General features: G+C 44.0%; 1 protein-coding gene across 3 annotated transcripts in view; it reads right to left on the reverse strand.

The window, feature by feature from the left end:
• Nucleotides 1-22,128, reverse strand: part of NDST2 (N-deacetylase and N-sulfotransferase 2) — a 229,064-nt gene that overhangs the window by 125,283 nt on the left and 81,653 nt on the right. Inside the window, exon 2 of one of the 3 annotated variants that reach the window (XM_073560054.1) lies at nucleotides 8,597-8,970. The exons of the other annotated variants lie outside the window; for them this stretch is intronic. The gene's annotated coding sequence lies outside the window, so the exon portion shown is untranslated. The remainder of the gene's footprint in view (nucleotides 1-8,596; nucleotides 8,971-22,128) is intronic. 3 annotated transcript variants of the gene reach the window in all.

The following is a 22,128-nucleotide window of genomic DNA, read 5'->3' on the forward strand; positions in this document are numbered from 1 at the left end:
GACAAGCAAATCAAGTCTCTGACTCCAAACTGAGATTGTCACAACGTTTTACATGCAGACCTCAAAATAATAAAAATTAGAAGATAATACAGGATGGATAATGGTGTTTTTTTTCTCTCTTGGAAACCATTCAGAGTCCCTGAGAACAACCTGGATCAATTGTTTTTGCTAATCTGATGTTTACAGTGTCGGAAAAAAAATATCTGTATTGAAAAGTAGGAGTTGCTTTATATAATTGAATGCTTTCAGGCGCTCGACTTGGCAGGTTACAATTAAGGTTTGCGTTGCCCACGCAGAGTGCAGGCGGTGCACCTGAAAAATATCAGCCACAAAAGTTGTCTCTAGCTGAGCTAATGCATTTCAGGCCCAAACTGTTAATACAGATTTATAGCCACCAAGGAAACTCACAAACTGATCATGGAAACTGTTTGGGCACAACGCCATCGTGACCAGCAAGTCTAAGAGCTTTTTTTTTTTTTTTCTTTACTATGGAGACACTAATGCCATGCTATTCTGCTACGCATCTGTAGTTTGAGAAGACACAACTTAATTATCTTTTCAACAAGGAAGGTTATTTAATAGGGTGCGCAACCATGGCAAAGTCCTACTAAACGGCGACACCGCTGATCTCACATGTAGACGATCCTTTTGTCAGGGGGTTCACCATGCAGGACTATGAAGAGTTTTATGGTGGGCCACTGGGGAGGCGCCAGATGTTGCAGAAGGGCCAGCTGGGGCATGCAGTCCCACTGGCAGCAGATAATGTCACGGTAGCTGAATAGGTCACTGGACCCATCAACACTTTCCTTGGGTCCACAACAATTGTCAATAGCGGGAGGTGGCACTTGTGGATGGGTATAGGACCCCCGGGGGACACTCCTGTAGCGGAGGTGTCTGGGTGCAGGTTTAGGAGCGCCCATGGTGTTTGTGCAATCTCAAGCAGCCAGATACGCAGGTGAACTTGTAAACAATTTTACTGAAAGAGATAACTGGGTAAAGTCTCTCTCATAAAGGCAAAGTTCACAGTACATTGTGCATATGAAAGGGATGGTTCTCTCCTCATGAGACAGCAAGGTTATGGCCTCTCAGGGCGGCTGAAGCAGAGTTCACTTCACTTTCTATTAGAGGAAGGGCTATGCGCAGTCCAAGAAATATTAAACTAATAGAGGGACTTTCACAGATTAGTGTGTTTCCACAGAGAGCCAAAGTGTCGAAGTACTCAAAGGGGGTAGGTTAAGCAAAGTCAGTGGCTTGGCAGCCACGTGGATCTGGTCCTGACTAGGAGCAAACAGGATAACCAGAAGGCAGTAGAGCACATGTGCAGTTTTCTCTTTACTGGCAGAATGAGGCTTCACTCCCTTGTGGAGGAGATTATGAGGAGAACATTGTCCCCTCAGCGTGGACTTGCATGAAAAACTATGATGGGAGCAGTCGTGTTTGGTCCCTCAGGCAGCTTTGAACCACCCAGAACTGGAAGTTACCTCAGGAAGGCTGTGAGCCCTGAGCTGGGAGACTCCTCCCAGCTGTTTATATGGCAGCTTCAAGAGAGGAGAATAATCACTTAACTTTCAAATACACATTGGCCAGTAGATGACAGAAAAGCACATTTATGAGTCGTTGGTATACATTACAAAGTATTACATTTTCTAACTCACAGTGTCCAAACCTAATCCTGGCACCCTGGAACAAATCTACTGCCACACGACAACTGCCTCATTCAGCAGCAGTAGAACAGATACTGGGACACCACAGTTTTACTTCCTAATATTTGGGAATGCAGCCTCCTATTACACAGTCCTATCCAGAAACAGGCCCTACCGAGTAAGCAATTCACACTTGGTCCATTTAGCATGAAGGATGGTCTTCTCCGGACAATCATTCTTCCAGATGTCCCAAACACTCTGTAGGGTGCTTCATCAGAGACAATAACTTTGTAGGAAGTAAAGGTAGAGGACTGCGACTGCAGAGGACTGGGGTAGTTATTTTCTCTGATGAAGCCCCCTTCAGACTGTCTGGGACATCTGGAAGAATGATTGGAGGAGAAAAGGTGAGCGCTACTATGAGTCCTCTATCCTGCCAGAAGTAAAGCATCCCAAGACCATTCATGTGTGGGAGCTTTTCATTAAAGGGAAGGGGCTCATTCGCAATGTTACCCAAGAACACTGCCATGAATAAAGAATGGGATCCAAATATCCTCCAAGAGCAAGTTCTCTCAATGGTCCTGTAGCAATTAGGTACTGGACAAGGCTTTTTCCAGCATTATTTCTGGGGAACAAAACATTGACATTTTGGGACCATGGCCCTGAAACTCACCAGGTCTCCATTCCATAGAGAACATGCAGTCAATCTTCAAAAATAAAATTGTCAAGCCTAAATAAAGAAATTGTGACAATCTCCAAGCACTGATTAGACAAAAATAAATTGCCATCAGTCAGGATTTGGCCCAGAAGCCAATATCCAACTGCCATGGTGAACAGCAGAAGTCTTGGAATAAAGGGGTGAACAACTCAACACTGTAAACAAAAACTGTTCAAAAATTTGATGTATTTGTGAATAAAATGCTGATGACTAGTACTGCAACTGTAGAAACATCTGACTAAGATCTAAAAACAATAAAGCAGCAGAGTGTGAAAAACTAAATTTGCATCTGTCACACAACTTTTTGCAACCACTGAAGTGCCCCCAACAGGTAGAGGTCCTAACTCTGGGAACCTCATCTTCAGGTTGTGCTATTGCAGTCTCCATACGTTTCAGTGGCGAGGCTACGTACATCTACTTTGGAGAGAAGCTTGTCTGGCTTTTTCTACAGCTCCTATAGACTTCAGCAGACAGCCAGAAAGTAGTCAGAATTAGCCAGGCTGAATTATCAGCGTGCCACAGCCATTGTAGGCAGTAAGAATTGTATCTGTAAGGGCAGAGTCTGATGGCGGTATTAATTGGACAGCAGAGCACAGACTGTTTAGCGGCTCTCCTGACCCGAGTGTTATAAGTGCATAGAAATACACGCAGTGGTCACACTCGGGCCCGAAGAGTTGTCAGCCAGTCCATGCACTGCGTTTCAATCGCACACCCATTTATCCAGTTGCCTGATTCTGCCTGTAAAGACATGTTCAGTATTTTACCTCAGTATTTGTAAGGGTGTGTGCACATGCTCTGAATTCTGCTGCGGATTCATCTGCGCAGATTTTGCAAAATCCGCAGGTCAAAAGACCTGCCTTTTATCTGCGGATTAGCCTGCGGTTTGGTCCTGCGGTTTCACCATCTCCACAATGGTGGAGATAGGAACCCGCTGCGGATTCCGCAGAAAGAATTGACATGTCAATTCTTTCTGCGGTTTCAAAACCGCAGGAAAACCGAGCGGAAAAATCCGCACCATCTACACAGGTTTTTTTTCCCATTCATTTGAATGGTACTGTACACCGCAGCTAAAACTGCTGCGGGTCCGCAGCGGCCAAATCCGCTGCGGAACCGCAGCAGCATCCGCAGCGTGTGCACACAGCCTAAGTCAAACTGAGAAGAACAATCAGAGGAAAAGTAGAATAGAAACACGTCACCACTTCTGTATTTACCACCCACTCCTGGTTTTGGCTTACAAATACTGAGGTAAAATACTGACCAAATACTGATAGTGAGCCACCTTAAAGCCGCAGTCACAAGTGATAACATGTTCCCTACACACCCACACTACAGGCCACTCAACTGTGCAAGGAACTGCAGTACGACCCAGTCACCAATAGCGCCACTCTGCAGCAAGCGGTGCAGCACCTTTATTTTCAGGATCGGATTTGGTTCCAGAGGTTGGTCCTTCAATCCTTAAAAGGGGATTTCCCCAAAACAAAAGTACATTTTAAATCAATAAATTTGTGAATAATAATAACTTCCACAATTGGATGTGTTAAAAAAAAAAAAATGTCCCTGTGCTGAGAATCTTATAAATGTGCCCCTGCGGTGTACTGTGTAATGTCCGTGTCTGACTGTACAGGGACATGGTCTGATCATAGCACTGCTCCTGGGCAGGGGAGGAAGAAAGTATACAGACAGGCAGGGCCGCCATCAGGGCATGACAGCCCTTACTGCTGTATGGGGCCCGGTGAACAGCAGTACAGAAGGGGGGCGTGCATGTCAGGGGCCCCACTCCTGTGCTTCTAGTCATCGGGCCCCAAGTGCTGTGCGCTGTGGCCTGGCCCTAGGTGCTGTGCACTGCGGCACACCGCGCACAAATCAGAAGAGCCGCAACAACGGCCTACATCATGAGAGCTGAGCTTTAGTGGAAGAGGTGAAGGACCTGTGGTGACGTCATCAGTTCCGCCTCCTGATCACATGACGTCAATGACGTCACCACAGGTCCTTCAGCTCACAGCAGCAGCTGCATCTTCTCTTCACTGCAGGAGCGCAGTAAGAAGAAAGGTTTGTTTTTTTTTTTAATTATTGAAAGCGTCCAATATGTTTCCCGGCAGGATGAAGGCACATGGGCAGATTGGAGTGTGACGGTGGGGGCATGATTGGGAGACAGGTGGGGGCATGATTGGGAGACAGGTGGGGGCCAGGGTCATGAGGCAGGATGGATACAATAGAGACATATGGGGCAAGATGGAGAGCTCATATGGGACAGAATGGATACTCATGAGGGCAGGATGAGAGAACATATGGCTGAAGCCAGGAATGAGACACACGGGGGCTAGGGTGGGGGATATTATTACCATAGGGGCTAATTAAGGGATATTATTACTGCTGTGATGTATTTTATTTTTTGAGAATACTGTTTTAAATGGGGGAGCGGTCATGTTACTGTGCAGAGCGACACAATGTCGCCTTTTTTTCTTCATGTGGTGTAATGTAGAAGTTGGGAAAATAATAAGTAATGTGTTCTGTAAGCGGAGCTCTAGATAACTTATTTCCTGCAGAGACTAGCCCTGGCTGGAAGAAGTGATGGCGATCTGTGCTGGATGAAAGATGAAAAGCAAAGATGAAGGACTTCACCTAGAGACGTCACTGGTGAGTCAGTGTGTTACCTATACACTGTATACTATATACAGAGCTCCTGTGTATAATGTCATGGATCACTGTATTACCTGTACACTGACACTGCATACTAAGTACAAATCTCCTGTGTATAATGGCATTTATGGCGATAGTATTGTGTTTTTTTTATTACTGATCAGTATTGTAGTATTCATTCACTATGTGGTGGTAATATGTGGTCTGGACATGGTGTAGCGGTATTTGTTCCTTGCATATGGTATTATTCAGTCACTGTGGTGGTAATATGTGGTCTGGTCATGGTGCGGTGGTATTTGTTCCTTGTATGTGATATTATTTGGTCACAGTGGTGGTAATATGTGGTCTGGGCATGGTGTAGCGGTATTTGTCCCTTGTATGTGATATTACTGGTCATTTTAAATATTGAAAAATAAATAAAAATATATCTAAATTGTATTGCATATTTTAACAAATATTTAATAGGTTACAGTAGAGTAGAGCTCGGCCAAAAGTGTCTACCGTGTTATGGTGGCGGCTTAAAAAATCTTTTGGCCAAAACAAAAGCTGCTGACTATATGTGTGATCTTGAGATGGGAACTGTTAATGTGTGACAGGTGAGAAGTGGAGTTTTTCCAAGAGAGCGGTGGGACTGTGGACAGTTCGAAGGGTGGAGCCAGGGCGGAGTCTCAAGGGGGCCCCGAAAATTCTGCCAGTATGGGGCCCCGAAATTCCTAGTGGCAGCCCTGCAGACAGGACAGCATGGGATTACAGCTGATTTTGTCTTTGAAGTAAAACATTGTTTAAAAACCAGCAGGGAAATGCTTTTTCTCACACAAAGAATCAGCTGTATCCCAGTGCTATAATGACTGTATTCTCTTCTCCCATGCCCAGGAGCTGTGGTATGAGCAGAGATTAGGCTATGTTCACATGTTGCGTTTTTGCTGGGGGGGGGGGGGGGCTTTCCTGCAGCGTTCTTTTATGCAAATTTTAAGCTGTATTTTACAGTACCAGCCAAAGCTATGAGATTTCAGAAATGTCATGCACACATTGTTTTTTTTCCCAGACTAAATTGGAAAACTGCTGCATGTCACTCCTTTCAGCGTTTTTTCACTCATAGAAAGCAAAGAGTAAGTTGCAAAAACGTAGCAAAAAGCGCAGGTATCGTGTTTTACTGCAAAAACCTCAGGAAGTTGCATCATATTTTTTTATGCACTAAACTTTATCAGCAAGCGCAAGTGTATCTGATGAAAATGCAGCAAAAAAAAAAAAAAACAAGAACACCTGCTTTTTGCAAACAGCTTATTTACTGCCAAGAGCAGGTTTTAGCTGCAGGAAAAAAAAACGCAGAAAAAAAATGCAACTTGTGAACATAGCCTTACAGCAGGGGCACATTTATAAGATTATTTCAGCACAGGATTTTTTTTTTTACATATCCAAATGTGGAAATTAATTTTTATTCCAAAATCTGTTGATTAAACTTTTGTTCGTGGCTGAAATCCTAAGAGTCTTTTCTAAAGAATTCTCTGGGCTGCATCTATTATTACTAATATTTCCATTAGTTGCAGTGTCTCTTTCTACAAAGTCACATTGTAAGGCCGGGGCCGGCGAGTGCACTGCGAGAAACTCTCGCGAGTCTCTCACTTCAATACCCGGCACTGCCGCCGGCGGCTCGGACTGGAGCGTTCAGCTGCATAGAAATACATGCAGCCGCACAATCTGGTCCTGAGTGACGGGTATTGAGGAGCAAGTTTCTTGCATTGCACTCGCAAGTATGACCCCGGCCTAATACTGTACAAGTCTCTGCGGCACACAAAAGCAACATCATTAATTTCTGCTGTCTGGTGTGTGTGTGTGGGGGGGTGTACGCCCATAAGAGGAGGACCCTCAGATGTAGTAGGTTGGGTCTGAGTGTTCGCCTCCTGTAGGTGTACATTCCTGAAAATTATGCAGGGCAGAGCGCACGTTCGCTCTGCCATCGCCATTACAGTCTATGGCCCCCACTGGTGCATACCTCTGAACCCCTTTTTGCTGGGGGTTCAGACACAAATTCCGACAGGGCCACTGAACAGGTACAGAAACGCAATGTGAAGGCTCCCTTACTTTACAATCCTTGATTAATCAATAATGTGCCCCAGAGAGGATTAAAACATTAGATACTCCCCGTCTTGCAGCGGCGCCATTCCAATAATTTCCATTCTGTTGGATGACTTGATAGTGTTGGCATCACATTCACTGATAGGGCGGTGACCACTGCAGCCAGATGAAGCCTTTACCATTTCATCGGCGTGGATGTCCGCTCTTACAAAATATTGATGAGCTGCACCTGAACAGCGAGAGACTGACTGCAGTGGTCACATGACAATGTTAAGTCAGCCACCGGCAGCATCAGCACTGACATTGCTAGAGCAGCGCCACAGAGGAGCGAGTATCCATTGGTTTTCTGTGGGGCACTGACTTAATTTAACAGGGGTTAAACCTGACTATATTGTTTTATACGGTCACTTCTGTGCAAAATGTACAGGTCAGGTTGCACTTTTAGGGTATGTGCACTAGTCATGAGAGAGCACGCTCGGATATGGTGTTATCGGAGCACGCTCATGTCTTAATCTAGTATTTTCGGCGTGCTCGAAAAAAAATGCTCAAGTCACCGCAGCTCAATGTCCCAAGGCTGTTTGACAGCTGCAACACGTGCAGGGTGCGCCTGTTTATTAGGAAATCCCTACATGTGTTGCGACTGTTGAACAACCACGAGACACGCAGCCCGCAGACACAAGTGTTTTTTTTCCCAAGCACGCTGAAAATACTCAATTAAGACATGAGCATGCTTGGATAACCCCTTATCCGCGCCCGCTCATCACTAATGTGCACACGCTCAGTATTTCAGAAGATTTTTCTACTGCAAAAAACAGTGTTGGCAGGAAAAGTGCTGCTTAAAATATGCACATTTTTGACATCTCTTCATGAGCACTTTTGCCCCCATTCATTTGAATGCGTGAGAAAGAAAAAAAAAGTGCTGCAAAAACGCTCAAAGAATTGACGTGCTGTATATGCACACTGAAGGGTCAAATATGCAAGAAAAAAAAAAAAAAAAAAAGAAGCAGCATGTGCTTGAGATTTCACAAATCTCATTCACTTTGCTGGTATCGTAAAACATTGCATTTTCTTCCCCACAAAACCAGTGTTGAAAAAAATCGTGGCACTAATGCAACGTGTGAACAAGCTCGTAGACTCCCATGTATGTGGAATTCTTAGATCTGAATGGTAGAATTCCACAAAGTAAACAAATCCATTGGACAACAGAAGGGAGTCCTATTGGGAACTATTAATTGGAACCGACTTGTAAGAGCAAACCTTCCCTTTAATTCCCATTTCAATATAAAACATTATAGTATTGAAGCCATAATGAACCATTAATGCCTAAATAGCGGCTTTTGCTAGTGATGTTTGCTCGGTAAAAGCAGTCATGCTGCCTCAGTTTCTAATGAAATTAGCAAGGTGTTGGACGTGACATGCTGAGCTCCTATCGCCTGTTTACAAGCAAAGGATTTAAAAGCCTCTTGAAAAAGAGTATTTGGCCGCCAGCAAAAGAACATCCGGAAAGTGCCAGTGCGCACACCTTATGCCGGCATTTATCATTCTCATGCTATTCAATTTTGCAGAGCTCAGCCTTCATGTACATGATCCGGATTTATAGGGTCCTGGCAGGTTACATCATTAGATGGCATCACGGTGCCGGGATATGACAGCTGCAGTCTCCGCTCCGGGTCGTCCAATCTCTCGGAATGTTGGGAAAGAAATCAGTGCTCAAGTTCTAACGATCAACCAATTACTGGGTGAGAAAGAACCCAAAGTTGCAAAACCATGCCAGATGGTGCTGCCAGAAAATCAAATGTCTTCGCTTCACACTTGCGCTCCTTTTTTCTCTGAAGGTGGAAATTACAGATTTAGGCTGGAATTCAATGAAGGCTGCAATCCGCTGAATATTAAAAGCTATGGAAGGAAAAAAAAATAAAATAAGGGCCTATAACAATTAGGGTGGAAGCAAACGTTTTCTAACACTAAATTCAGTCAATGAATGTTACATCACTTGTGACCTCATATACAACCCATTATAGGGACCAAAACTTTTGCACAGGGGGAACGTTTGATTTTCACAAAATTTGCAGCTTCAGCATTTTCCATCTCTTAGGTGTCTGATGTTTGCTGTAAGTTAAAAAATAAAAAAAAAAATGACCACGGTTTTGGATCTGGATTTCAGTGTGTTAGTTTACCATGAGTGATTCTTGCGGATTTAAAAAAATTATTAAAAAAAAATATATAGGCAAAGCTTCTCCTATACACTGCAATGTGACAACGCTATCCGTGTGCCATCAGTGATTTTCCTAGACGGACTTACAGGTAATTTTGAGCCGTAATCGACATAAAAAAAAAAAAAAAAAAAATTATGTCACCGCTATTTTTTGCGGACATATAAAAAAACACCATAGACTCTGATACGTACATTATCTGTAAAAATACAGAGAACATGTAAATGACTCATGGACGTCTGAATGTGGCCTTAGTCAGAGGTTTCTGTGGTTAATGAAGTTACAATCAGATTTACTAAAGTTTTTAAACTTTTATTGATAAATCCATCAAGTTTCTGTAAAGACTCAATATTTAAATGGTTCACTCTTATTTTTCAAGACTTCTGCCCTTCGCCCTGGCGGTTGGACATCAACTTCTGAGCCCAATCCTGACTGATTGCAACACATTATGGTATATTAAGCGCTTGGAGGTGATCACACTTAGGGCTCGCTCACAAAACCGTATTGCCAGTTGGAGTGCTGTCCATGAAAAATAACAGACCGCACTCGGAGCAACGTTATTCAATGAGGCAGAGGAGCAATTTCTTTACTGACCGAATCTGCATGTGAGACAAATCACAGCACTAGTTTTTTCTGTAAATCAGTTGGGACTCACTCAATCAAATCTATGGGTGCAAGGGGGGGGGGGGGAGATGGATGCCATACAGTGTCCCAGTACATTGCAATTCTGCAACATAGGAAACTGTAAATGGTCTTGTCATAGAGAAAAATTGTAAAGTCCATAAAGACAACTCCAGAGAGGGGACATATCACCCTCACATTGAGCATATGGGACCAATTACAACTGGGAAAGGGAGAGAGAGCTGATACTTCACCCTCCATTGAAGTGGGACCTCCTGCCGTGAACAGATAATTACAGTACTACAGGAGATCTGATGAAAAGCAGCCAACATCCTAGGATTTGTATACTCTGAGGTGGAGGAACACAGGGGCTTCTTCTGTTCAAAGGATTGTCAGACTCTCTGAAGCCACTGGTCAGTGGGGAATACTGGGGTTTGCATCGATCCAATATATATGGGAGATATATTTTCGGTGTTGCATTGAAGGGACGAACATAACACATTCACTGACAACACCTCCAACTTACTGGTAACATCTGGGGATCAGATGGATGATGCTATCCATGCCATGTTTCAACGCTATAGAAAGGTAAAATTGTAATAGGAAATGTGACAATATCTCCCACCTCTGACCTGCAGGGGTGAAGATATCCTGAAAGTCAGAGATCTCAAACTTCTAAAAGACCAACACATCTCACGACCAGCCCCTATATGAGCTGACTAAGGGGAGGTATGTGGGCATAATCTTGATCTAATAAAAAGCTCCATTAAGCTCAAAGCAATTTCAGCGACACCGGTTTAGTACTTTTTCTTTTGTTATCCCTTTTTATTGTCGGTGATTGTTTATACCATATTATTTTGTTCCCATTTTGTAACATTTGTAGATTTATAAACACCGCCTACCTTTCTGGATTAAATATATAAAATTTAATAGGTCCATTTTTCTTACCCTGAAGCCATACGGTACAATTGGTGTCGAATCGGCCTGTATAAACTATTGGTGGTGGAAGATTGTAGATTTTTTTTCCCCATGCGTCAGGATCGGAGGTGTACAGTGCTGTGCAATTAATTGGGACAAAGCATGTTTATAAGTAAAATCTTAAGTTTGTTACCAGTCAGTGATTCAAACCAGTTTTAACTTGTACTCACTCCTGTTCAAAGTAGTTAAAACTGGTTTGAATCACTGACTGGTAAAGAACTTACAATTTTACTTAAAAAAATGCTTTGTCCCAATTAATTTGCACAGCACTGTATATAGCATATGTCCACTGTGAGTTGCCCAATAACCAGCCTAGTAGTGGAATCAGCTGTGGCCTCGTCCATCACTCGTCAGCCAATTGCGTAATTGTCCTGACGATTGGAAGAAGCGGAGTTACGCCCCTGACAAATTGGTAGCAGTGGTGGGATGATATGTGTGATCTCTACGGTGTTGTCTCTGACACGTCTTGGAGATGATTAATAGTTGCTACTGTTAAAAAAAAAAAAATAAAATACATTTTCTGGATAAAACTCGGAATTTTTTTTTCAATTTCTTTGTTTGTGCACCTGCTTTTTGAGGATTGACCAATGGGATTGAACATTACTGACGTCTGACTGAGCCCTTACACTAAGGCTATGTGCACACGTTGCAGATTCTGCTGCGTTTCCGCAGCGGTTTTGGCCCTGCAGAAACGCAGCAGTTCTGCAGACATGGTACAGTACCATGTTACCCTATGGACTTTCAAACCCGCTGTGCTCATGATGCGTTTTTTTTCTGCGCGTTTTTGCTGCGGTTTACAAACCGTAGCATGTCAATTGTTTGGGCGGATTCCGCAGCGGTTTCACACCTTTAACATAGTAGAGGTGTGAAACCGCAGGGCAAAACCGCAGGTCACTTTACCTGCGGAGCCGCGCGGAAAAAAACGCAGTTGAATCTGCAACGTGTGCACATAGCCTAAGAGCTATGCAATACTTAATCTATTGATAGTATTGCTTAGCGGATCCACTAGATCCACTAGGAATTGCATGTCAAGGAATTGCATACATAGCAATCTACGTAGGCAAACAAACCCTAGGACTATCACACTACCATATGAGAACAATGGGAAAAGTCTTTACTGTGCTACAAAAATTACAAGGAGATTCGATTTAATTAACATGAGCTTTAATGAAAAAAGTGTTTATAAAACTACAGTAAGTAGCCCAGTAAGCGACATTTCTGGAATCAGCGTCTCTGACTATACATCTGCTGCGCTCAGATTAGGAGTAAAAGTTGTGGCGTCAAATGCGCTTTATAAAGTCTGTTAAGTCATCCACTCCATGAAACTCGCCATCCATTCGGCGTGACCATTTCAAACTAATTGACAATTCAGAGTGTTCATGAAGTACAGGGTATTTGACATCATTAACATACCGTATGTACATTGCATTAATAAATCTCCCCTCAGCAAACCGACCTTAAGCTTCAATATATACATGAAAAGACAGACTAGAGGAGCCGGCCGTCTCCTTCTATAAGAGGCTTGCTAGGCCACTACCGGACAACAGCTTCCCAAAACACTGCAGGCAACAGGAAGATTTGCACAAGCTGATAGATCAATTTGACAACTGTTGCATTAAATTGGGTAAGTGCAGATCACACTCTGTTTTGACAGGGGAAAGGCGGTTCAATATAGACGTCAAGCTCCAGCTTAAGTGGACTCAAAAGGCGACATAATTAAACTTCAAATCTCAGTCACTAGTAATACAGAGTGCAACCCAGATATGAAAAAGTCATACGCTTAAGGAGGCTCGCCCATGAAATACTTGCTGATCCCATGTAGATTTCTACATATAGCGTTCTCAGCCTTTGCATTGTGGTTACAAAATATAACTGGGGACTTTGTTTTTTTGCTACAGATCGCCCCTTTATTCAGCTAGACCTACACAAAAGAGCTGTCCAAGGAATACGAAGGGAACCGGAGGATCTCACCTTTTTTGTGTTGAAATTAAGTTAACTGTATAGTCGAATTTCAATGTTGAGAACCCCATTCCGGAGAAATGACTGCAGACTGAGGTGTCGGACCTATTCCCCTCTCCCCATTAAGAGTGCATGCTTCCCCAGGTAAGTTGGAAGAGCGGTCGGTCGAGGAGCATTCAACAGAGTTATATAATGTGAATGGCCACCTGTCAATTGGCTCATCACCTACTCAAACCCCACCTTAGAAATCTGATGTCCCTCCTCCCAGTCACCAATTACTTGTTTAACGGCTTTTCCGATTTTTAGATATAAAATAGGGGTTGTCCAGGTGATAAAATAGGGTCTGCTTCCCATTTTCTAGAAGGAGCACCACCCCTTGACTGTTGACAGCGCAGGGTGTTGCAGGACATACCAATTCAAGTGAACAGGACAGATGATTAACCCCTTCACGACCAATGACGCCACATAGGCGTCATGAAACCTGGTTCAAATCTGACCAGTGACGCCTATGTGGCGTCATGACTTCAAAGCCCCCCTGCGGGTCGGGTGACCGGGGTCACTGAAAGGTCACCCGACCCGCAGATACAGGGGGCTTTGTAATTCACCACAGGGGGCGTGCCTTCGCCCCCACGTGGCTACGATCGCTCTGATTGGCTGTTAAAAGTGAAACAGCCAATCAGAGCGATAGTAATATTTCACCAATGAAAATTGATGAAATATTACAATCCAGCCATGTCCGATGCTGCTGTAGCATCGGACATGGCTGGAGACACCGATTCCACCCCCCACCCCCACCGGCGATCGCCCCCCTGCAACTGAATGACAGCGGCGATCTGCCGCCGCTGTCATCATCTGCCCCCCTCCCATTACCTCTGCTCCCTGCCAGCCTCCGATCCCCCCTCACCCCCCCGGTACCTCCGGTGTCCCCCCGTCCCTCCCGGTGTCCCTCGGGTCCGGATGATGGGCGCCGCCATCTTTGAAAATGGCGGGCGCATGCGCAGTGCGCCCGCCCGAATCTGCCGGCTGCAGATTCCATTCTTTCATTTTGATCACTCTCACAGTGATCAAAATGAAAGAAAAAGTAAATAAACCCCCCGATTATCACCCCCATAGGTAGGCAGAACTAATAAAATAAAGATAATATTTTTTTATTTTTTTTTCCATTAGGGTTAGGGTTGAAAAGAGGGTTAGGGTTAGGGTTGAAAAGAGGGTTAGGGTTAGGGTTGAAAAGAGGGTTAGGGTTAGGGTTGGAAAGAGGGTTAGGGTTAGGGTTGGAAAGAGGGTTAGGGTTGGAATTAGGGTTGGAATTAGGGTTAGGGTTGGAATTAGGGTTAGGGTTGTGGTTAGGGTTGGGATTAGGGTTCGGGGTCTGTTGGGGTTAGGGTTATGGTTAGGGTTGGAATTAGGGTTAGGGATGTGTTGGGGTTAGGGCTGGAGTTAGAATTGAGGGGTTTCCACTGTTTAGGCACATCAGGGGGTCACCAAACGCGACATGGTGCAACCATTGATTCCAGCCAATTTTGCGTTCAAAAAGTTAAACGGTGCTTCCTCCCTTCCAAGCCCCGATGTGTGCCCAAACAGTGGTTTACCCCAACATATGGGGTATCAGCGTACTCAGGAAAAATTGCACAACAACTTTGGTGGTCTAATTTCTCCTGGTACCCTTGGGAAAATAAAAAATTGGGGGCTAAAAAAATATATTTTTGTGGAAAAAATTTTTTTTATAATTTTCACGTCTCTGCGTTATAAACTTCTGTGAATCACTTGGGGGTCCAAAGTGCTCACCAGGCATCTAGATAAGTTACTTGGGAGGTCTAGTTTCCAAAATGGGGTCACTTGTGGGGGGTTTCTATTGTTTAGGCACATCAGGGGCTCTGCAAACGTAATGACGACCGCAGATCATTCCATCAAAGTCTGCATTTCAAAACGCCACTACTTCCATTCCGAGCCCTTACGTGTGCCCAAACAATAGTTCCCCCCCCATATATGGGGCACCAGCGTACTCAGGACAAACTGTACAACAACTTTTGGGGTCCAATTTATCCTGCTACCCTTGTGAAAAAAAAAATTGCTGGCTAAAAATCATTTTTTTTGAGGAAAAAAAAATATTTTTTATTTTCACGTCTCTGCGTTCTAAACTTCTGTGAAGCACTTGGGGGTTCAAGGTGCTTAACACACATCTAGATAAGTTCCTTAGGGGGTCTAGTTTCCAAAATGGGGTCACTTGTGGGGGGGTTCCACAGTTTAGGTACATCAGGGGTTCTGCAAATGTAACATGATGCCCGCAGACCATTCCATCAAAGTCAGCATTTCAAAATGTCACTACTTCCCTTCCGAGCCCCGACGTGTGCCCAAACAGTGGTTCCCCCCCACATGTGGGGTACCAGCGTACTCAGGACAAACTGGACAACAAATTTTGGGGTCTAATTTATCCTGGTACCCTTGTGAAAATAAAAAATTGCGCACTAAAAAATAATTTTTTGAGGGAAAAAAAAAATTTTTTATTTTCACGGCTCTGCGTCATAAACTTTTGTGAAGCACTTGAGGGTTCAAGGTGCTCACTACACATCTAGATAAGTTCCTTAGGGGGTCTAGTTTCCAAAATGGGGTCATTTGTGGGGGAGCTCCAATGTTTAGGCACACAGTGGCTCTCCAAACACAACATGGTGTCCGCTAACGATTGGAAGTAATTTGCATTTTAAAAAGTCAAATGGCGCTCCTTCCCTTCTGAGCCCTGCCGTGTGCCCAAACAGTGGTTCCCCCCCACATATGGGGTACCAGCGTACTCAGGACAAACTGGACAACAAGATTTGTGGTCCAATTTCTCCTGTTAGCCTTGTGAAAATTAAAAATAGTGTGCTAAAAATCATTTTTGAGGAAAAAAAATTATTTTTTATTTTCACTGCTCTGTGTTATAAACTTTTGTGAAGCACTTGGGGGTTCAAAGTGCTCCCTACACGTCTAGATAAGTTCCTTAGGGGGTCTAGTTTCCAAAATGGGGTCACTTGTGGGGGAGCTCCAATGTTTAGGTGCCCAGGCGCTCTCCAAATGCGACATGGTGTCCGATAACGATTGGAGCTAATTTTCCATTCAAAAAGTCAAATGGTGCTCCTTGCCTTCCGGGCCATGCCGTGCACCCAAACAGTGGTTTATGACCACATATGAGGTATCTGTGCACTCAGGAGAAATTGCTCAACAAATTTTAGGATCCATTTTATCCTGTTGCCCATGTGAAAATGAAAAAACTGAGGCTAAAAGAAAATTTTTGTGAAAAAAGTGTTTTTTTTTTTTTACAGATCAATTTGTGAAGTACCTGGGGGTTCAAAGTGATCACTATGCATCTAGATAAGTTCCTTGGGGGGTCTAGTTTCCAAAATGGGGTCACTTGTGGAGGAGCTCCAATGTTTATGCACACAGGGGCTCTCCAAACACGAAATGGCAACCGCTAAATATTCCAGCATATTTTCCATTCAAAAAGTCAAATGGCGCTCCTTCCCTTCTGAGCCGTGCCGTGCGCCCAAACAGTGGTTTATGACCACATATGAGGTATCGTTGTACTCCGGAGAAATTGCCCAACAAATTTTAGCATCCATTTTATCCTGTTTCCCATGTGAAAATGAAAAAATTGATGCTAAAAGAAAATTTTTGTTGGAAAAATTAAAATGTCCATTTTTTCTTTCCACATTGCTTTAGTTCCTGTGAAACACCTGAAGGGTTAATAATCTTCTTGAATGTAGTTTTGAGTAGCTTGAGGGGTGCAGTTTTTAGAATGGTGTAACTTTTGGGTATTTTCTGCCATATAGACCCCTCAAAGTGACTTCAAATGTGAGGTGGTCCCTAAAAAAATGGTTTTGTAAATTTTATTGTAAAAATGAGAAATCGCTGGTCAACTTTTAACCCTTATAACTTCCTAACAAAAAAATATTTTGTTTCCAAAATTGTGCTGATGTAAAGTAGACATATGGGAAATGTTATTTATTAACTATTTTGTGTCACATAACTCTCTGGTTTAACAGAATAAAAATTCAAAATTTGAAAATTGCAAAATTTTCTAATTTTTCACCAAATTTCTGATTTTTTGACAAATAAACGCAAAAATTATCAACCTAAATTTACCACTAACAGGAAGCCCAATATGTCACGAAAAAACAATCTCAGAATTGCTAGGATCCATTGAAGCGTTCCTGAGTTATTACCTCATAAAGGGACACTGGTCAGAATTGCAAAAAATGGCCTGGTCATTAAGGTCAAAATAGGCTTGGTCATGAAGGGGTTAATGCTGCCCGGCACAGTATTGCCCAATTTCAGATATGAAACATGGAGAGAAAGAAAAAAAAAAAAAAAAAAATACTACATAAGCCACAGGAGACCGAGCTGCATGGGAGAGTAGTGGCAGGCGGATGAGTGAGGAGAAAGAAAAATAGGTTTGCTCTATTTTTATAATAGTTACACATTTTGTAATGTATATTGTGTAATATTTCTATGGAATTATTAGTCTGAAACATAAAATGTGATCCGCGTGGCCGAAGTCAGAATTTGACTTAAACAGCATTTTTACATGTAATTGTAGTGTGTATAATAAATTATACACATACTGTTATCCTTATTATAAACAGTCATGTAAAAAAGCTCTGCCCGCATGGCTACAAACCACGGGCGTACAGGTTATTAGGCCCCACTATTTCCGCATTCAGATGGTACATACTGTATGTATATAGGGATTAGAATATATTATACATCCATCTATATATATATATTGTGATAAAACACTCCGGGATCGCCTTTGCTGGGGTCAAAGGTCACGTGCGTTCAGCATGAAACTCAGGCGCACAGCCGGGGTCCGGGTGTAACTGACACAGGGTCAGGTTTATTAAAAGGTGAAAGCAATGCATACAGAAAAAAAAAAAAAAAAAACAAAAAAAAAAAACAAACATAAAACAAATCCTTGCCTGTCCGGCACCAACTAAACAAAGTACAACTTAACTACCAACTGGGGGGCTTCTCCCGTCCAGCCAAACAGTTACCGTGGGCACTGCTTTCACTCACGTGTGTCTCTCACACAGACAGGCTCTCTGTGTTCCCAGGCTGAGACACTCACACAACCACCTGACATCCTTTTATATCCGCCTCCCATTATTCATTCGTAACCAGGTGATATACTGACCAGAATAGGCCACATAGGAAAGGTATCTGGGCGAGATATACCTGCCCTCATCCACTATTCCCACATGATTCTCATATTTTATATATATATATATATATATATATATATATATATATATATATATATATATATATATATATATATATATATAATATGAGAATCATATACATACACACATACACGCACACATACACCTTATCGTGTGTCTGTAACCGAAATCGCGGCCCGCAGATTGGTCGCGGCCGCCACCAATCAGCGACAGGCGCAGGCCTTAATCTGTAAAAAAAAAAAAAAAACAAAAACGTTATTCTCACCTTCCGACGGCCTCCTGTCTTCTTTCCACGCGCCCGGCCTCGCGTTCCCAGTAATGCTTTGCGGCTTAGACCGCTGATGACGTCACTCTCGCGAGAGCAAGAGAGAAGACCGACGTCATCAGTGGTCTAAGCCGCAAAGCATTACTGGGAACGCGAGGCCGGGCGCGTGGAAAGAAGACAGGAGGCCGTCGGAAGGTGAGAATAACGTTTTTTTGGGTTTTTTTTTAAATATTTTTGTACAGGGTCGCGGCAGTGATTGGTCGCGGCTACACGGAAAGGGGGTTGAGGGGACCATGCATACCAGGAAAGGGGGGTGAGGGGACCATGCATACCAGGATAGGGGGGTGAGGGGACCATGCATACCAGGATAGGGGGGGTGAGGGGACCATGCATACCAGGATAGGGGGGTGAGGGGACCATGCATACCAGGATAGGGGGGGTGAGGGGACCATGCATACCAGGATAGGGGGGGTGAGGGGACCATGCATACCAGGATAGGGGGGGTGAGGGGACCATGCATACCAGGATAGGGGGGTGAGGGGACCATGCATACCAGGATAGGGGGGTGAGGGGACCATGCATACCAGGATAGGGGGGTGAGGGGACCATGCATACCAGGATAGGGGGGTGAGGGGACCATGCGTACCAGGAAAGAGAGGTGAGAGGACCATGCATACCAGGAAAGAGAGGTGAGAGGACCATGCATACCAGGATTGGGGGGTCAGGGGACCATACATACCAGGATTGGGGGGTGAGGGGTAGCATGCATACCAGGATTGGGGGTGAGAGAACCATACATATCAGGCTTGGGGGTGAGAGAACCATACATATCAGGATTGGGGGTGAGAGAACCATACATATCAGGATTGGGGGTGAGAGAACCATACATATCAGGATTGGGGGTGAGAGAACCATACATATCAGGATTGGGGGTGAGAGAACCATACATATCAGGATTGGGGGTGAGAGAACCATACATATCAGGATTGGGGGGTGCATTATTGCATTATTAAATCTTGAAAAATAAACTGCATATATATTCTAAAATACCCGATGCGTTAGAATCGGGCCACAATCTAGTACATATTATAAAATGTGTAGCTTATATCATCAGGGGGAAAAAAAACAAAAACAAAACGAAAAATTTTATTTTTTCTTTCCCCTGTCCCTTTGACTTGTAAAAATGTCTTTAAGGGAACTTCACAGCGGATACATGCTGCTGACCTGCTGGATGAACTCAGCGATGTACGTTTCGTCTCGGAAAAGCTGCATCGCTTCAGTCGATCATACTTTATTAGCTACTAGCTGAAGAGCCCGGCGTTGCCTGGGCATAGTATCCAGCTGTGGTTAGTTATCACAAATTATAATGATTATATTGCACATAAATACCATGCATCTAATCCTATCCTGTGTGATACTGACTGCTGAGCCGTGTACCTAATCCTATTCTGTGTGATACTGTCTGCTGAGCCGTGTATCTAATCCTATCCTGTGTGATACTGTCTGCTGAGCCATGTATCTAATCCTATCCTGTGTGATACTGTCTGCTGAGCTATGTATCTAATCCTATCCTGTGTGATACTGTCTGCTGAGCTGTGTATCTAATCCTATCCTGTGTGATACTTGGCTCCCCCTGCAGTCTGTGTCAGAGGGTGGTCTGTGTTGGCACAGTAATAAATTGTGTTATTTCCAGCTTTACAGAAGGACGATAACACCATGGAAATCATTAGAATAATAGGCCTCAGTTACCACAACTGTCTACAAAGAAAACTGTTGCTGATAGCAACCAATCACAGCTCATTTTTCATCTTTTAAACAGCTCTGGGACAGCGTGGCGAGCTTTGAGTGGCGACTTTTGTGTTTCGACTTTTATGTGGCAAGGTTGGTGTATGTGTGGTGAAATGTGTGCTGAGGGTGGTATATGTGTTGAAGCACGTGGTAGTGTGTGGCGCATTTTGTGTGTGTGTTCATATCCCCGTGTGTGACGAGTATCCCATGTCAGGGCCCCACCTTAGCAACTGTACGGTATATACTCTTTGGCACCATCGCTCTCATTCTTTAAGTCCCCCTTGTTCACATCTGGCAGCTGTCAATTTGCCTCCAACACTTTTCCTTTCACTTTTTCCCCATTATGTAGATAGGGGCAAAATTGTTTGGTGAATTGAAATGCGCGGGGTTAAAATTTCACCTCACAACATAGCCTATGATGCTCTCGGGGTCCAGACGTGTGACTGCAAAAGTCGCAGTTACTCACCGGTTAACGGTATTTTTCGGAGTCCATGACAGCACCACCTCTCCCACGCATCAGTTGGTTTACAGAGCACAAGAGGACCGCAATGGTTAATAGCATAATTTACATACAATACTCTACACGACTATCAATTACCCGTGTACATATAAGAGGAAGAAGTGCACACCCAAATTAAACTAAAGGGAGGGAATGTACGGGTGCTGTCAAGGACTCCGAAAAATACCGCTAACCGGTGAGTAACTACGACTTTATTCGGTCGTCCATGACAGCACCACCTGAAAGAATTAGAGAGTAATAATTACTTTAGGGAGGGACTACAGCCTGCAGAACCCTGACACCAAAGGAGAGGTCTGAGGAAGCACCCAGGTCTAGTCTATAATGGTTATATAAGGTGCTCGGAGAGGACCAAGAAGCTGCCTTACATATTTGGTCGATTGAGACCTCCGATCTCTCTGCCCACGAAGTTGCCATGGCCCTGGTGGAATGCGCCCTCAGCTTGCCAGGGGCCGGTTTGCCTTTTGAGGTGTATGCTAAAGAAATGGCCTCCCTAATCCATCTCGCTAGTGAACTTTTGAAGCCCTAAGGCCCTTTCTAGTGCCCTGATAGGAAATAAATAAGACATTATCTTTTTTCCAGGGGTAGGTGACTGCCAGGTACTCTAGGAGACATCTCCTAACGTCTAGCATGTGTAATTTCCTTTCCTTATCGTTCGTGGGATTAGGGAGGAAGGATGGAAGAACTAGCTCGAGTTCTATGGAAACTGGAGGCTACTTTAGGCAGGTATGCCGGATCGGGTGTAAGAATTACCCTATCATCCCTGAATTGTATGTAAGGAGGGAGTCTAGATAGTGCCTGGATGTCACTCACTCTTCGGGCAGATGTCAACGCCACCAGGAGAGCCACTTTAAGGGATAGGTTTTTCGTGGAAGCTGATGATATAGGTTCAAACGGGGCCTCTGTTATGGCCGTAAGAACTAGGTTTAGATCCCATGGCATAAATGTAATTTTTACTAACGGTCTGGACCTGCCTGTTGCTTTAATAAACCTATTGATCCAATGGTTGCTGGCGATGTTGCAGTTGAACAGTGCCCCAAGAGCTGACACCTGTACCTTGAGGGTGCTGGTGGAGAGTCCCATATCCAGACCTTTTTGCAAGAACTCTAAGATCTGCGCTATGGGAATGGACTGTCCAGCTACTACCCCTGAGCTCTGAAGGAATCTCTTCCAGATCCTCACGTAGATTTTTGTTGTAACTGGTTTTCTGCTTTTAAGCAGGGTGTTAATTAGGGCCAGGGAAAAACCTCTCTTTTAGCAGTGCCCGTTCAAAATCCACGCCGTCAGATGTAGGCCAGTTATCTGAGGATGGTAAACTGGGCCCTGGGACAGGAGGTCTGGGATGTTTGGTAGGACCCAAGGGTCGGATACCGACATGGTCCTCAGGCATGAGAACCATGACCTCCTGGGCCAAAACGGGGCGATCACTATAATCCTCGCTTTGTCTTTCCTGACTTTCCTCATCACCAGGGGTAGTAGAGCCAGGGGAGGGAAGGCGTA

Source organism: Dendrobates tinctorius, unplaced genomic scaffold, assembly GCF_039654945.1.
Source record: "Dendrobates tinctorius isolate UK_male_01 unplaced genomic scaffold, ASM3965494v1 ptg000292l, whole genome shotgun sequence".
In the NCBI taxonomy this organism is placed as follows: Eukaryota; Metazoa; Chordata; class Amphibia; order Anura; family Dendrobatidae; genus Dendrobates; species Dendrobates tinctorius.